General features: G+C 47.5%; 1 protein-coding gene across 1 annotated transcript in view; it reads left to right on the top strand.

Annotated features, from left to right (window-relative positions):
• The first annotated feature begins 6,032 nt into the window (after positions 1–6,032).
• RAD54L2 (RAD54 like 2) overlaps positions 6,033–14,468 on the top strand; it is a 72,387-nt gene continuing 63,951 nt past the window's right edge. Inside the window, exon 1 of the mRNA XM_040994556.1 lies at positions 6,033–6,266. The gene's annotated coding sequence lies outside the window, so the exon portion shown is untranslated. The remainder of the gene's footprint in view (positions 6,267–14,468) is intronic.

Genomic DNA, 14,468 nt, shown 5'->3' on the forward strand with positions numbered 1-14,468 from the left:
TCTGGGGCTTTCAGTCCACTTGCCTCTGCCCAGTTGCTTCACAGCTCTCTGCATCTTTGAAACTTGACTCCAGATTTCTGAGATAAGAAATTGTTCCACCTGTAATCAAGTATTCCCCCTGGGCCAATCAGCTACTTCTAGGGGGCCAAGATACACAAAGCCTCACCTAAGTGAGTGGTTTGATGAAGGAATGTGGGCTAAAAAGACCCCAAAAGTGTAGCCTGTAGCTCCTTCCAGGAGAAGTGTTCCTATGCTCCTCTTGCAGTGGCATTACTGACCACAGACTAATGGAATACTCATCTGCCTCCCATGATGGACATGAACTCTTAGGAAAATTATAGGCTGTGTATCTCTGTCTCTGGGGCCAACACAGAGTGGGATAATGGGTCAAGAAAGCTCAGCAAAAGAAAGGCCTGGCCTTCATGTTTATGGGGAATATTACAGAAGGGACATCGGGGCTGGGCATTAAAGGGAAGGTTTGCTAGGTGGGAGGAGAGGTTCAGCAAGAAGGAAAGGTGACCCTTTGGAGTCTGAATTGTGCCGATCACACAACTCCTGAGCCCACAGTGAGCATTACATATTAGTGACTGCTGTGGGAGCAGGGAAATTCCTGAAAGTGGTCCAGCAGTAGCCAAAGGGGATATGAGACTATTAAAAGTACCCAAGCCACCAACTTTCTGCTCTGAACCCTTGTGGATAGTTATCTTCTCACAGGAATTAATGCTGGATCATAATGATGTTTGTGTGCCTGCCTCCCCTAGGAGCCGCAGGTAGTACGTGGTTCTCATCTTTCTTTAACAAATCCCTAGGGTCTGTTGCAGAAATTGAATCCTTTAACAACAATTGTGGAGGTAGTAGCGACCCTAATGGTCTCACAGAACCTAGTTCTCTGCCAGACTTTGAAGCTAGAGGTGACCTGACCTCTGATCTCTCACCTGGAGCAATCACATGCATCCCAATAGGCATGCAATGGGAAACAAGATCATTGTAAATGTGTAGCTGGTCTGGGGAATACCAGCCAATGTTTTGTAAAGAATAAGACTGTGGGGCCTGGTGGCTAAACCCTTACTTTGCATCTGCCAGGATCGTATATGGGCACCGATTCATATCCCAGTGGCTCCACTTCCCATTCAGTTGCCTGCTTGTAGCTGATGACAGCAGTGGAGGACGGCCCAGGTCTGGGGACTCTGTAACTGTGTGGGAGACCTAGAGGAAGCTCCTGGCTTCAGATCGGCTCAATATCAAATGTCATGGCCACTTAGGTAGTGAACCAGAGGATGGAAAATCTTTCCGTCTTTCCATCTCTCTGTATATCTGCCTTTCTAAAATGATTGATTGAAAAACTAACTAACTAAATAAATAAATAACAAAAAGACCCTGCTCTCCCTAGAAGGAGATGGCAGAAAAAAAACATTAGAATTTTGCAAAATTGGTATTCCCAGTTGATAGATGAACTTAGTTCAGGGAGGTCAAGTGGCTCATCCAAGGTCATACAGCATGTGAGAGGAGCTGGTTCTGCCCTGCCACATCTGAGAAAGAGCTTTTCATCGCCTGAAGGGAATTATGGGTCTCCCTAATCTCCTGAGTTCTCTCCAGCATTGAGGACGGCAATAAGTAGGGACCACTTCTCACCTTCTCAGAGGAGCACATGTATGTGCCGGCACAATGGCTCAATTGACTTATGCTCTGCCTTTAAGTGCCAGGATCTCATATTGGTGCAGGTTCATGTCACAGCTGCTCCCATTCCCATCTGGCTCCCTGTTTATGGCCTAGGAAGGCAGCAGAGGATGGCCCAAAGTCTTGGGACCCAGCACCTGCCTGGGAAACCTGGAAGAAGCTCCCGGCTCCCAGCTTCAAATTGGCTCAGCTCTGGCCATTGTGGCCATCTGGAGAGTGAACCAGAGAATGCAAGATCTTTCTCTTTGTAAACCTGCCTTTCCAATAAAAATAAAAGCACTAATTTAATATGTAAAGAAAGTGAATGCATCTGTGTAACATGCAAGAGAATTTCAAGACCTCTTTGGAAACAAAATAAAAAGAGAAGTTAGGCATCTGGCACAGCTGTTCAGACAAGGGTTAGGATGGTGCCTTCCATTGACATGCCTGGGTTAGAGTCCTGACCCCTGTTTTTGACTCCAGCCTCCTGCCAAGGGGGATCCTGAGAAGCGGCAGTGACGGCACAGGATATTGGGTTCTGGCCACTAATGTGGGAAACTTACTTTTTCTTTTTTTAAATTACTTTTTAATTTTTAATTACTTTTTCTTTCTTTTTTAATTATTATTTTTATTGGAAAGTCAGATATATAGAGAGGAGGAGAGACAGAGAGGAAGATCTTCCATCCACTGACTCACTCCCTAAGTGACCACAACAGCTGGACCTGAACCAAGCTGAAGCCAGGAGCCTGGATCCTCCTCCAGGTCTCCCACTCAGGTTCAAGAACCCAAGGCCTTGGGCCATCCTCGACTGCTTTCCCAGGCCACAAGCAGGGAGCTGGATGGGAAGTAGAGCTGCTGGGATTAGAACCGGCACCCATATGGGATCCCAGAGCATGCAAGGCGAGGACTTTAGCCGCTAGGCTACTGCACTAGGCCTCTCATGAGCTTCTTAAAGATCCCTCCTGTGTGTACATGGATTTCCAAAAAAAGTTTTTGCAGCAAACTTAAAATTCAATTTTCTATGAACTTTTGAAGTTCTCTTGTGCTATATTTGACTTTTTTTTAAAGATTTATTATTTATTTTAATTGGAAAGGCAGATATACAGAGGAGAGACAGAGAGGAAGATCTTTCGTCTGATGGTTCACTCCCCAAGTGACCGCAATGGCTAGAGCTGAGCCTGTCCGAAGCCAGGAGCCAGGAGCTCTTCCAGGTTTCCCACACAGGTGCAGGATGACAAGGTTTTGGGCTGTCCTCAACTGCTTTCCCAGGCCACAGGCAGGGAGTTGGATGGGAAGCAGGGCTGCTGGGATTAGAACAGGTGCCCATATGGGATCCTGGCGTGTGCAAGGCGAGGACCTTAACCACTATGCTATTGCGCCAGGTCCCTATATTTGAATTCTTAGATATAAATTCAGATTGATTCCACCAGTTACTAGTTGTGAGATCTGAGCTTCTGAGACCCTTAAAAAATGAGATAAAATGTGTATAACACGAAATTAACCATTGTAAAAGAGTAACTCAGGGACTGGTACTGAGGCATAGCAGGCTAATCCTCTACCTGTGGCACCAGCAGCCCCTCTGGGTACTCCCAGTTGCTCCGCTTCCAATCTAGCTCCTTGCCTATGGCCTGGGAAAGTAGTGGAGGATGCTCATGCTTTGGGCCTTGCACCCATATGGCATACCTGGAAGAGGCTCTTGGCTCTGGACCAGCCCAGCTCTAGCCGTTGCAGCCATTTGGTAAGTGAATCAGTAGACAGAAGATCTCGCTTCTCTGTCAATATGCCTTTCCAATAAAAATAAATCGATTACAGGAAGGGATAACTGTTGAAAAAAGCAACACAACTTTGTCACCTTGGGTCCTTGCCATTTGGGAGTGTGACTAGGCCAAAAAAGTGTGGCTGATGAGAGGCAGGACTGAGGTAACACTTGTGGAATGAGGATAAGGTGAAACGGGTGAAAGGGAGTGCTTTTCCAGGTATGAACTCCTGGAAGTGAAGGAACCATCTTAGTTTATGCGACATTAATAAGGTGAGTCTTGCTTAGTCCCACCTCACTTGATGGTGGAGTCACCCATTGGCAGGTGTTATGGGTAATTCACTCTAGAGATTTCTCCCAGAAGAGCTCATCTTCCTGCAGGTCACTTTGAAATCCCTTGTACTCCAAAGGTGCCTGTGAGAGCTCAGCATTGTCCAGATAGTCACCAAGGCCCTGGGAGGGCAAGGATGGTGGCATGTTGGGAGGAAGGAAGGTAGTGAGTCCATCACTGTGGTGGCCAGCTCTGGCGCCTGCTGCCCCGGCCCTCAGTGACACCGAGGAGTAGGTGTTAATGTCTTTGGTAACTGTGCTTGGAGTCCTTTTTTGGAAAGAAACCCGCAAGATTCTTTTCTCAAGTCTCTGGCCAGTGTCCCTGCTCTCTTTCTCCTCTCTTTGGTCATTTTGGGGCAATATGGAGCTCTCATCTAAACCTAGTTCAGCTCCTGAAGTCAAAACCACTTTATGGGTCAGCCAGGAAGTCCCAGTGAGGAAGCCAAATGGGAAATGCAAGGTCTCCAGCAGGGAATGATCAGAGTATCCAACTGACTTCAGGCAGCTGAGAGAAGTGATGCAGCTGCTGAGGCACCTTTTGGCTGTAAGAGGCCTAGCAGGAAAGTCCTCCTACTTGAGGAAGCCTCCAGAAGCTTTGCTCTTGCTGCTTGATAATCACTGAGCCTACCTTTCCCAGAGAGGCACCAAAAACTCTTTTAACAGGCAGAGCCTGCCTTTTCATTGCTTCCAAAGGTGGTACTAAACAGACACCCAGCTGTGCATATTTTGTTCAAGGGTAAGTGATTGTTACTGGCCTTTCTGGAGAGTCACTTTACATACGAGAAAACCGTACCAAGGTGAACTTTCCTGAATCTCAGAAGCCAAAGGGGTATGTGAGAATGGAAAAGTCAAAACATGTAACAGCTGTGATGCTTTCGGAGGCGTCTTCTGCAGTTCTAAATTTCCATTGAGGGGCCAACTTTATGCCAGAGGGTTGAGTCACCACCTCCATTGTCCACATCCCATACAAGCACTGGTTTGAGTTCCACCAGCTCCACTACCAATCCAGCTCCCTGCTAATGGGCCTGGGAAGGTATAGAAGCTGCCCCAAGTACCTGGGAGATCCACACAGAGTTCCAGGCTTGTGGCTTTGGCCTGGCCCGATTTCAGCGTTGTGGCCATTAAGGGAATGAACCAGTTGATGGAAGAGCTCTGTGATTCTGCCTTTCAAGTAAATAAATCCTTTTTAAAAAGTTTCCATCAAGAGTTTTGGATAACACATGTTTATTTTTATAACTTAAAAAAATTGCTTTTGTTAGAAACTCAGAGTTACAGAGAAAACGACAAAGAGCCAGCAGCCAGGAACCAAGAGACTCTTCTGGTCTCCTACACAGGTGACTGCAGCCCAAGGACTTGGGCCATCCTTTATGGCTTCCCAGGTTACAAGCACTGAGCCGGACTGAAGTGGAGCAACTTGGACAGGAACTGGCATCCCTGTGGGATTTCAGCTTCCAAGGCAGAGGCTAAACCTCCCATGCCAGTCCCATATTTTTACAACTCTGTTGCTCTGGAATTCACTGTCTGACTTCTAGATGTAGGAAGGCTCAAGAAGAAAGGGGCTGGAGATAAGAAAAGAATCTTTGTCCTTTGCATTTTCTGAGAGAAAATCTTACCATGAAAGATCCACTTATGTATTATTATTAATTTAAAAATATTTTTGCAATATTCAAGGCTTGGGAGAGGGCACAAAAGAGAGGTAACCTAGGCTGCGGGGCGAAGGCAGAGCTGTAGCTCTTGTGGCAGTAATTCCCAGGTTGATTGGTTAAACCTTCGCTTGAGCCTCAGTGATCAAGAAAGGCCCTTCCTGCCTCTTCCCGGGAACTCTTCAGACAGGTTCAGGCAGCAGGAAATGGGATAGGAGGCAAGGACCTGGAACAAAAGGGCGAGAGTTTCAAGGTACACCTCAATTTCGGGGATACTCTTGGCGGAGCGCAACTGGCTACTAGCAGCGTCTCCTTCAGTCCTCACACGTCTCCGGGGTTATCCCCGAAGTAAGGAATGGAAGAGCCTCATTTGAGGCGCCAAGTGGCCAAGGTGTCTCGCTAATGGTTAGTGAACGGAAACCTTATTCTCTCGAACCCACCTCTGGAGCTGCTCCAGACAGATTCTAGACCGGGAGCTGTGCGCGGCGCTTACTCTGTGGCAGATAACTCGGTTCCCTGGCGGTCTACACCCTGCGCCGGGGAGGGCGGGCCTCGGGTCGACTCTCAGCGGAACTTTCCTGTCGGCGGTGCGTGTTCCCGTCCGGGCGGCCGGGCGCGCGGGCCGGGAGGGGGGGACTCTTTCTGGCGCGGACCGCGAGCGGAGGCTGCGAGCGCCGCCGCCGGAGGAGACCGACGCTCGGCCAAGAGCGAGTCCGCGGCGTCCGGGCCTGGCCGGCTGCTTCCCGCCTCAGCCGCCGCCCCCGCCGCCGCCGCCGCTGCCTCCGCCGCCGCCTCCGACACTTGCCCGGCCGGGCGCAGCGGAAAGCCGACGTTCCTCGGCCCTGCCGGATCCGGCGCGGCCCGGATTCGCGGCGTGGGAGGTGAGAGCCGGTGCCGGTCTCCGGCACCCAGCCGGGGCCGCTGAGACCCGCAACAATGGGGGCGGAGTAGGGAAGGCGGCTCCGAGCCCCTGGCGTGCGGCGGCCTAGAACCGCCAAATGGTGCCGGCGGCACGGGCTTTGGGGGTGGGTGCTCTGCGTCGGGTCTGGGAAACTCCGTTGGCCGGAGGCTTGTCGGGGGTCTCGTCTTGTCCCCGGGGGCCTTGGTGGGGTGGCTTGTGTTTGAGGAGTGGGGGAGGAGAGGCACGGTGGTGACCGTGAGCTCCTGGCACTTGATGCTGGCGCCCCATAGGCTGATTGTAGCTGGGTGGCTGAGGAGGGGTGGTGGTGGTGGTTGGAGTTTTAGGGGCCTCTGTGGGCCTGATCCCTCAAGGCGCGATCAGATGCATCTGCCTCCATACCCCATCCCCAAGCCCTGGGAGTTGCGCCGACTCCGGGCAGGGATAAGGGGGGTGGGGGTGGGGTGGGGAGAAGGACATTTAGAGTTTAGGTTCTTACTGTAGGGTAACTGGTGGTTAGTTCCTGGAAAGGCAGAAAGTCTGGCCATGGAAGAAGAGTTTGAGCGGAGATGAGTGCTGGGGGTGGGAGGTGGGTGTACAAGATGCACCGGGCTGGGAGAGTTGTCCGGGAACTTGTCATAGGAGTGAGTAGGGTGTTCAGTCCTGTGGGCCGCTTGGGCGGATCAGGCCGGTGGGAGTTGTGATTTGGCGAGTGCTGAGACCAGTGGATCGGTTTTATGTGGGTCACAGTGGCGGCAGCCTGGGAGATGGACAAGGGGATTTTGCAGAGTGGGCTTCCTGATGAAAAGTGACCTCTTAGTGCGGGGGTGTGGGTGACTCAGATCTGCTGGGAGTCTGGCGCTGGCTCCCTAACGGACGTGGCTGACTGTGCTGGTGCTTGGATGTAGAGGTGCGTGAGGCTGGAAGCAGTGTTTGGGAGCAGGATGAGTTATTTCTGAGGGATGACCATGAACCTGCTCCGAGTCAGTAGTAGCTTTCATGGACAGGATTTTAAGTGAGAAATGCCTTGTATTTCCATCCAGTGCTTTCCTCTGTTTGTTCATTGCTTTTCTCCTTTGTTTTTGAGTTGTGACTCATACTTTCTTTTCAGCACTGTGGCTATTGTTTATAATGATAGACAAACTTAGCCACTATAATATATGTCCATTCTGGGGGTGTTCAGTGCAGTCCTGATAGAAAAGCTTCTTGTCATCCATCTGTGGACTACTATTTAAAGTGTGCAGCTCTTGAAAGGGATGTGAAAATCCCAACAATTCATGTTGTTGAAAGCTCTTTACTTCTGTGAATCCATGACATTTTATTTTGTTTTCTTTTTGCTATCTGAAGTTATGACATTGAATCTAGCAAATCTCAGTGGCTGTCATTTTGGGGACCCGTTAACACTCCTGGGACATTGTCTTCATTAGAAGTGTTCTCCATGCTCAGCAAATTTGATCTGTACACCATGTCTTTCTGTGTGACAGTATCTAACATCGAGGCCAGTAGCTGGGTGTTAGAGCACAGTGTGTATTATTCAGGCAAAAGCTGGTATGTTGTCTGCAGTTAAGGGATTAAAGGGAAGCCCAAAACACACATACACAAAATGAAACAAAGCAACAAAATCATTGCATCTTCTGAGTTTCAGAATAGAGTTTACATAGGAAATACTAACTAATTAGAGTCTAGTATATAAAATTTCAGATAAAGTGTATGGCAATTCTCTTTGTACTTATATTATTACGTTTTTATTTATTTATTTTTAAAGATTTATTTATTTTTATTGGAAAGGCAGATATACAGAGAGGAGGAGACACAGAGAGGAAGATCCTCCATCTGATGGTTTACTCCTCAAGTGACCGCAATGGCTAGAGCTGAGCCTGTCCGAAGCCAGGAGCCAGGAGCTCTTCCAGGTCTCCCACACAGGTGCAGGATGACAAGGCTTTGGGCTGTCCTCAGCTGCTTCCCCAGGCCACAGGCAGGGAGTTGGATGGGAAGCAGGGCTGCTGGGATTAGAACAGGTGCCCATATGGGATCCCAGCACGTGCAAGGTGAGCATTTTAACCAGTACACTATCACGCTGGGCCTTATATTAATATGTTTATTAAGGATTTTCCCCTTATGCTTTATTTTACTGTTTAAAGAAAATATTTATTTGTTTAAATGGCAAAGTTAAAGAGAGGGAGAGAGAGAGAGATTTTTCTATCTACTGTTTCAGTCCCCAAATGGGCACAGTGCTAATAATGCAAAGCCAGGAGCTTCTTCCAGGTCTCCCACGTGGTTCAGGGACCCAAGCACTTGGGCCATGCTTGTAATACTAGTGCTTGCCCAGCACATTAGTAGGAAGCTGAATAGGAAGTGAAACAAACTGGGCTCAAACTGGTACTCATATGGGTTGCTGGCACTGCAGGTAGTAACTTTACCCCCTGTGCCACAGTGCTGGACCGTTAAGCTTTATTTGTTTTTAAAAATATTTGGGGCCAGGCATGATGGCTCTGGGTCTAAAATCCTTACCTTTCATTCACCAGGATCCCATTTGGGCACAGATTCATGTCTTGGATGCTCTACTTCCCATCCAGCTCCCTGCTTGTGGCTTAGGAAAGCAGTAGAGATGGTCTGAGGCCTTGGGACCCTGCACCCATATGGGAGACCTGGAAGTAGCTCCCAGGCTTCAGATTGGGTCAGTTCTGAATGTTGTGACCATTTGGGGAGTAGACCAGCAGACAGAAGATCTTTCTTTTTCTCCTCTCTGTATAATCTGCCTTTCCAATAACAATACATCTTTTAAAAGAAGTATATTTGGCAGCTTCTGTTGTGGTACTGCAGTTTAAGCTGCTGGCGTTCTATAGGAGTACTGGATTGAATCCCCGCTGTTTTGCTTCAGGTCCAGCTACCTGCTAACATGCCTGGAAAAGCAGTGGAAGATTCCCTTGGAACCTGAACCACTGTCTGCCATGTGGGGTGGGGTACTCAGATGGAGTTGCCTGACTGGAGCCTGGCCCAGCCCTAGCTGTTGTTTGGAGAATGAACCAGTGAATGGAAGATCACTCTATCTATGTAACATTTTTTTTAAGATTAATTTTTTTTTATTGCATACTCTGATAAACAGAAAGAAGATCAGAGAGAAAGATCTTCCATCTGCTGGTTCACTCCCCAAGTGGTTGCATTGGGGAGTGAACCAAAGCTACAAAGCTGAGCTGATCCAAAGCCAGGAGCCAGGAGCTTCTTCTGGATCTCCCATGCAGGTGCAGGGTCCAAGGCTTTGGACCATCCTCTGCTGCTTTGCCAGGCCACAGGCAGGGAGTTGGATGAGAAGTAAAGCAGCAGTGATATGAACCGGCACCCACATGGGATCCTGGTGCACACAAGGCGAGGATTTAGCTGGGCTGTAACTGTCTTTCACGTAAACATAATAAATTCTTTAAAAAATTTTTTTTAAGTTTTTTTTTTTTTTATTGGAAAGGTGGATATACAGAGAGGAGGAAAGACAGAGAGGAAGATCTTCCATCTGATGGTTCATTTCCCCAACCAGCCGCAATGGCTGGAGCTGAGCCAATCTGAAGCCAGGAGCTTCTTCTGGGTCTCCCACATGAATGCAGGTTCCCAAGGTCTTGGGCCATCGTCGACTGCTTTCCCAGGCCACAAGCAGGGAGCTGGATGGGAAGCAGGGCTGCCGGTATTAGAACCGGGGACCATATGGGATCCTGGCGGTGCATACAAGGCGAGGACTTTAACCAGTACACTATTGTGCTGGGCCCTAGAAGTTTATTTCAATGGTAATGACAGAGAGATCAACCCTGATTGCCTGCAACAGGTGGGACTGGCCCAGCCTCAAGCCTGGAGCTGGGCATTTTACTGGGGTCTTTCACGTGAGTGGCAGGGCCTCACGTCCTTGAGCAATCATCTGCAGCCTCCCAGGGTGTACATTAACAGAAAGCAGTGAAGGCAAGACTAGATGCCAGCACTCTGAAATGGCGTGTGGGTACCCCAAGTGGTGGCTTGTTCTGCTGTAGTACAATGCCCATCCCTCCCCCATTAAAAAAAAAAAAAAGGTCATTCATTTTCCTTTAATAATATCCTTTTTCTTCTAAAAATGCTTTTAAACATTTTTTAAAAATTTATTTGAAAGACAGAAACAGAGATTTCCTATGTACTGTTTTCACATCCCAGATCCTGGTTAACAGCTGCACTGATTCCAGCTGAATCCAGGACTCAATCCAGGCCTCCCATGTGACCGGCAAGGGACCAGATACTTGAGCTATGTCTGCTCTTACTGCCAAAGGTTAATGTTAGCAGGAAGTTTGAATTGAAAACATATAGTTGGGAGTTGAATCCAAGTACTCTGATATGGGATGCAGACATTCCAAGTGACATCTTAACAGCTTGGCCAAATGCATATTCCTAAAATTTTCATTTCTTCTGAAGATTTGTTTTATTTGAAAGGTGGAGTTATAGAGGAGATATCTTCCATTCGCTGTTCAATTCATCAAATGGTCACAGTGGCTGGGTCTTTGCCAAGCTGAAGCTTAGGGCCTAGAACTCTCTCTGGGTCTCCCACATTAGTGCAGGGACGCATTGGGCCAGCTTCTGTTGTTTTCCCAGATGTGTCAGTGAGGAACTGGATCAAAAGTGGAGCTATTAGGACTCATACCAGCATTCATATGGGATGTTTCCCCCAACTATGCCACAATGCTGGCCCACCAGTTTTCTGTCTTATTCATTCTTGTAAAAGCTACTGTATTTGTTGTATTGTAACATGCAGTTGGATTGTTTTGGACACCTCCACAATAGAGATGATAGTTTTATAGTTAATGCTAGTTTCTAGTTCAGAGATGAATGTAGGTGGGTTGAAAAAGAAGTGATTCAAGTATATCAATCTTTTGGTCAGTGACACCATTGAAATTTTTATGATGTATTGATTTTTCACCAGTGAGAGAGAGAGAGAGAGGTTTCTTTCTTCTACTGGTTGACTCTCCAAATGGCCACAATTGCTTTAGCTGGGCTGATCCAAAGTTAGGAGCTTCTTTCAGATCTCCCACATGGGTACAGGAACCTAAGCACGTGGGCCGTGCTCTGCTGCTTTCTCAGTCCATAAACAGGGAACTGGATGGAAAATGGAGCAGAGGGGACTGCAACTGGTGCCCATATGGAATGTCAGCGCTACAGGTGGAGGGTCAGCCCACTGTGCTATTGTGCTGGCCATTCCTAGTATATAATACACATTTCCATGGACTTCTTGAGGACCCCCGCTTCCTATGAAAATATTTCTAAAAATTATTTGAAATATCTCATTTAAAAAATGTACAATATCTTCTGGATCAAAAGAAAAAGCTGATTCATTTGTTGCTTTGAGGGCAAGGCAATTAATATTTTTGGCTGCCTTTTAGTCAAATAGATAAGCTTCAGAACCTCTTGGAAACAAGACTTAAAGGTTTTTTTTTTTTTTTTAAGATTTATTTATTTATTGGAAAGTCAGATATACAGAGAGGAGGCGAGACAGAGAGGAAGATCTTCTGTCTGATGATTCACTCACCAAGTGAATGCAACAGCCAGTGCTATGCCGATCCGAAGCCGGGATCCAGGAACTTCTTCTGGGTATCCCACACGGGTGCAGGGTCCCAAAGCTTTTTGTGCCATCCTCGACTGCTTTCCCAGGCCACAGGCAGGGAGCTGGATGGGAAGTGGAGCTGCCGGGATTAGAACTGGCGCCCATATGGGATCCTGGCGCGTTCAAGGTGAGGACTTTAGCTGCTAGGCCATGCTGCCGGGCCCATAGGTTTTCATTTTTGCAAAAAAAAAAAAAAAAAAATCTAAGCGGTTCCTAGTGCAATAGGAAGAGCAAGGCTTTTGGACTCATCCTGCCTTTACCTCTTGCTGACTTTTTGGCTCTGGGTAAACTGTAAACTTTGATCTTACTTTATTTTTGCATATGTAAAATGGAGCCAACCTTTGTGGGTGTGATGAGATGTGGAGTTGAGTGCCTTAGGTGCTCAGTGCTGGCTAAGTTGGCAGTTGGTGTCTTGCTATACCAGTAGTATTGCTGGTGGGAGTGTGGATGGGTGCCATTTAGGGGCAAGAGATTCAGTTTCCTTATCTGATCAAGCAGGCAGTTGTCATCTGATGGCATTCAGGTGAGGGGACTGTTGAGCTGGAGTTCATCCTGTAAAGTCCAAGGTCATTCTTGGCACTGGCAGGTTTTCCCTGGTAGTTTCTATGGAGACACCAAGAGGTAACTATTTGGCATGTCCTTGTTTGGGAACAGTGTGCATTCCTGTCAGCGGATCATTGGAGAATACCAGGCAGCATTTTGTCCCTGTGGTCCCTGAGCAGGAGCTTTTTCCAGCTGGCTTCTGCCAGCATCAGACAGTTGGCTTCAGTTTTTTTTTTTCTAAAGATTTATTTTATTTTTATTAGAAAATCAGATATTACAGGTAGGAGGAGAGACAGAGGGGAAGATCTCCCATCCATTGATTCACTCTCCAAGCAGCTGCAATGGCTGGAGCTGAGCTGATCCTAAGCCAGGAGCCCGGAGCCTCTTCCAGCTCTCCCATATAGATGCAGGGTCTGAAGGCTTTGGGCTGTCCTTGATTGCCTCCCCAGGTCGCAAGCAGGGAGCTGGATGGGAAGTGGGGCTGCTGGGATCCCAACCAGTGCCCATATGGGATCCTGGTGTGTGCAAGGCGAGAATTTCAAGCCACTAGGCTACTGTGCCAGGCCTGACTTCAGTTCTCTTGCCTGGAAGGCTCCAAGGCTAGAGAACGATGTCTGCTTTTTCTAGCGAAGGCCACTTTGGTAGAATTCACACCTCTGTTCAGGTATGCTTTTGGTGATCCCAGTGCATTCAAAGTGACGACTTTAGCTGCTAGGCCACGGCACCGGGCTCAAAGATATATTTTTATTTGAAAGGCAGATTTACAGAGAGAGAAAGAGAGACAAGTGGGAGATCTTCCATCTGCTGGTTCGCTCCCCAGATGGCCACAAAACTGAAGCTGAACCCGTCCAAGGTTAGGAGTGTCTTCCAGGTCTCCCACAAGAGTGCAAGATCCCAAGCACTTGCACCCTCTTCCACTGCTTTTCCAGGACATAAGCAGGGAGCTAGATAGGAATTGGAACAGCCGCAGTATGAACTGGCACTCATTTTGAAGGCCAGCCAACAACACAGACTGATACTTGGCCTACTGCACCATGATGCCAGCCCTGATATGTATGTTCGTCTTTGAGATTTGGGGGCTCAAAATTGCTCTTTTGGGGTTTTGAAAACGTTTCCTGGGTTTGGGGTTGGGGAAGGGAGGAGTTGCTACTGGTATGGTAAAGTAAAACCTCTGCCTGCAACATGGGCATCCCTTGGGGTGGTAGGTTGAGTCTCAGCTGCTCAGCTGCTAATCCAGCTCCTTGCCTTTTCTTTTTTTTAATGTTTTTTTTTTTTGTGGCAAAATATGACAGTTCTCATTGATATCATCTAGATTCCCATTGGCTGCTTACTGCTCTCAGCACTTCTTCCCCGTGTGTGAAGAGACAGATCAGGTTGGGACTGTCTTCTGTTCCCACCTGCCTAGGAATGAATGAGTAGTGGGTTAGGATTCGTTGGGTGCTGGGCCTTTTGAAAACTTCATTGGACACAGTATGTCTATATGGAGGAGGGATTATTTGACCAAATTTATTCAGGAATTTAGATTCAATGACTATTCACTGCGTTTATCTGTGTGAGTTCTCAACTTGTTCTAATATAGTACTGATACTGACATTGTCTTTTTTCTTAAGATTTATATTTTATGTAGTTGAAAGGCAGAGTTACAGAAGAGGGAAGGCAAGAAGAAGAAACCTTCCATCCGCTGGTTTACTCATTAAATGGCTGCAACAGAATAAGCTGTTGAGAAAGAAGTTGGTATAAGTGAGAAACAATAAGAATATGGAAAATTTCAGACATCCTGGGCATATTGGAAGTGCTAACACTTGCTGTATGGTTTTCAACAGCATCAACTGAAATGTTAGGCAGCAGTGAAGTATCCTAGCTTTAGTAGGATAAGTATATTTGTGTACTTGGCACATGTCTGATGATATACTTTATATAAATGTACTTTACTTCATTCTCCTAAAAACTACGTGAAGCAGATAACCCCATGTTACACAGGAGGATGCAAACCCAAGCAAGAGATATGGCTTGCTTCTGAGTACAAGATCAGCAAGA

This window comes from Ochotona curzoniae, unplaced genomic scaffold, assembly GCF_017591425.1.
Source record: "Ochotona curzoniae isolate NIBS_2020 unplaced genomic scaffold, NIBS_Ocur_1.0 contig_908, whole genome shotgun sequence".
NCBI classification, from domain to species: domain Eukaryota; kingdom Metazoa; phylum Chordata; class Mammalia; order Lagomorpha; family Ochotonidae; genus Ochotona; species Ochotona curzoniae.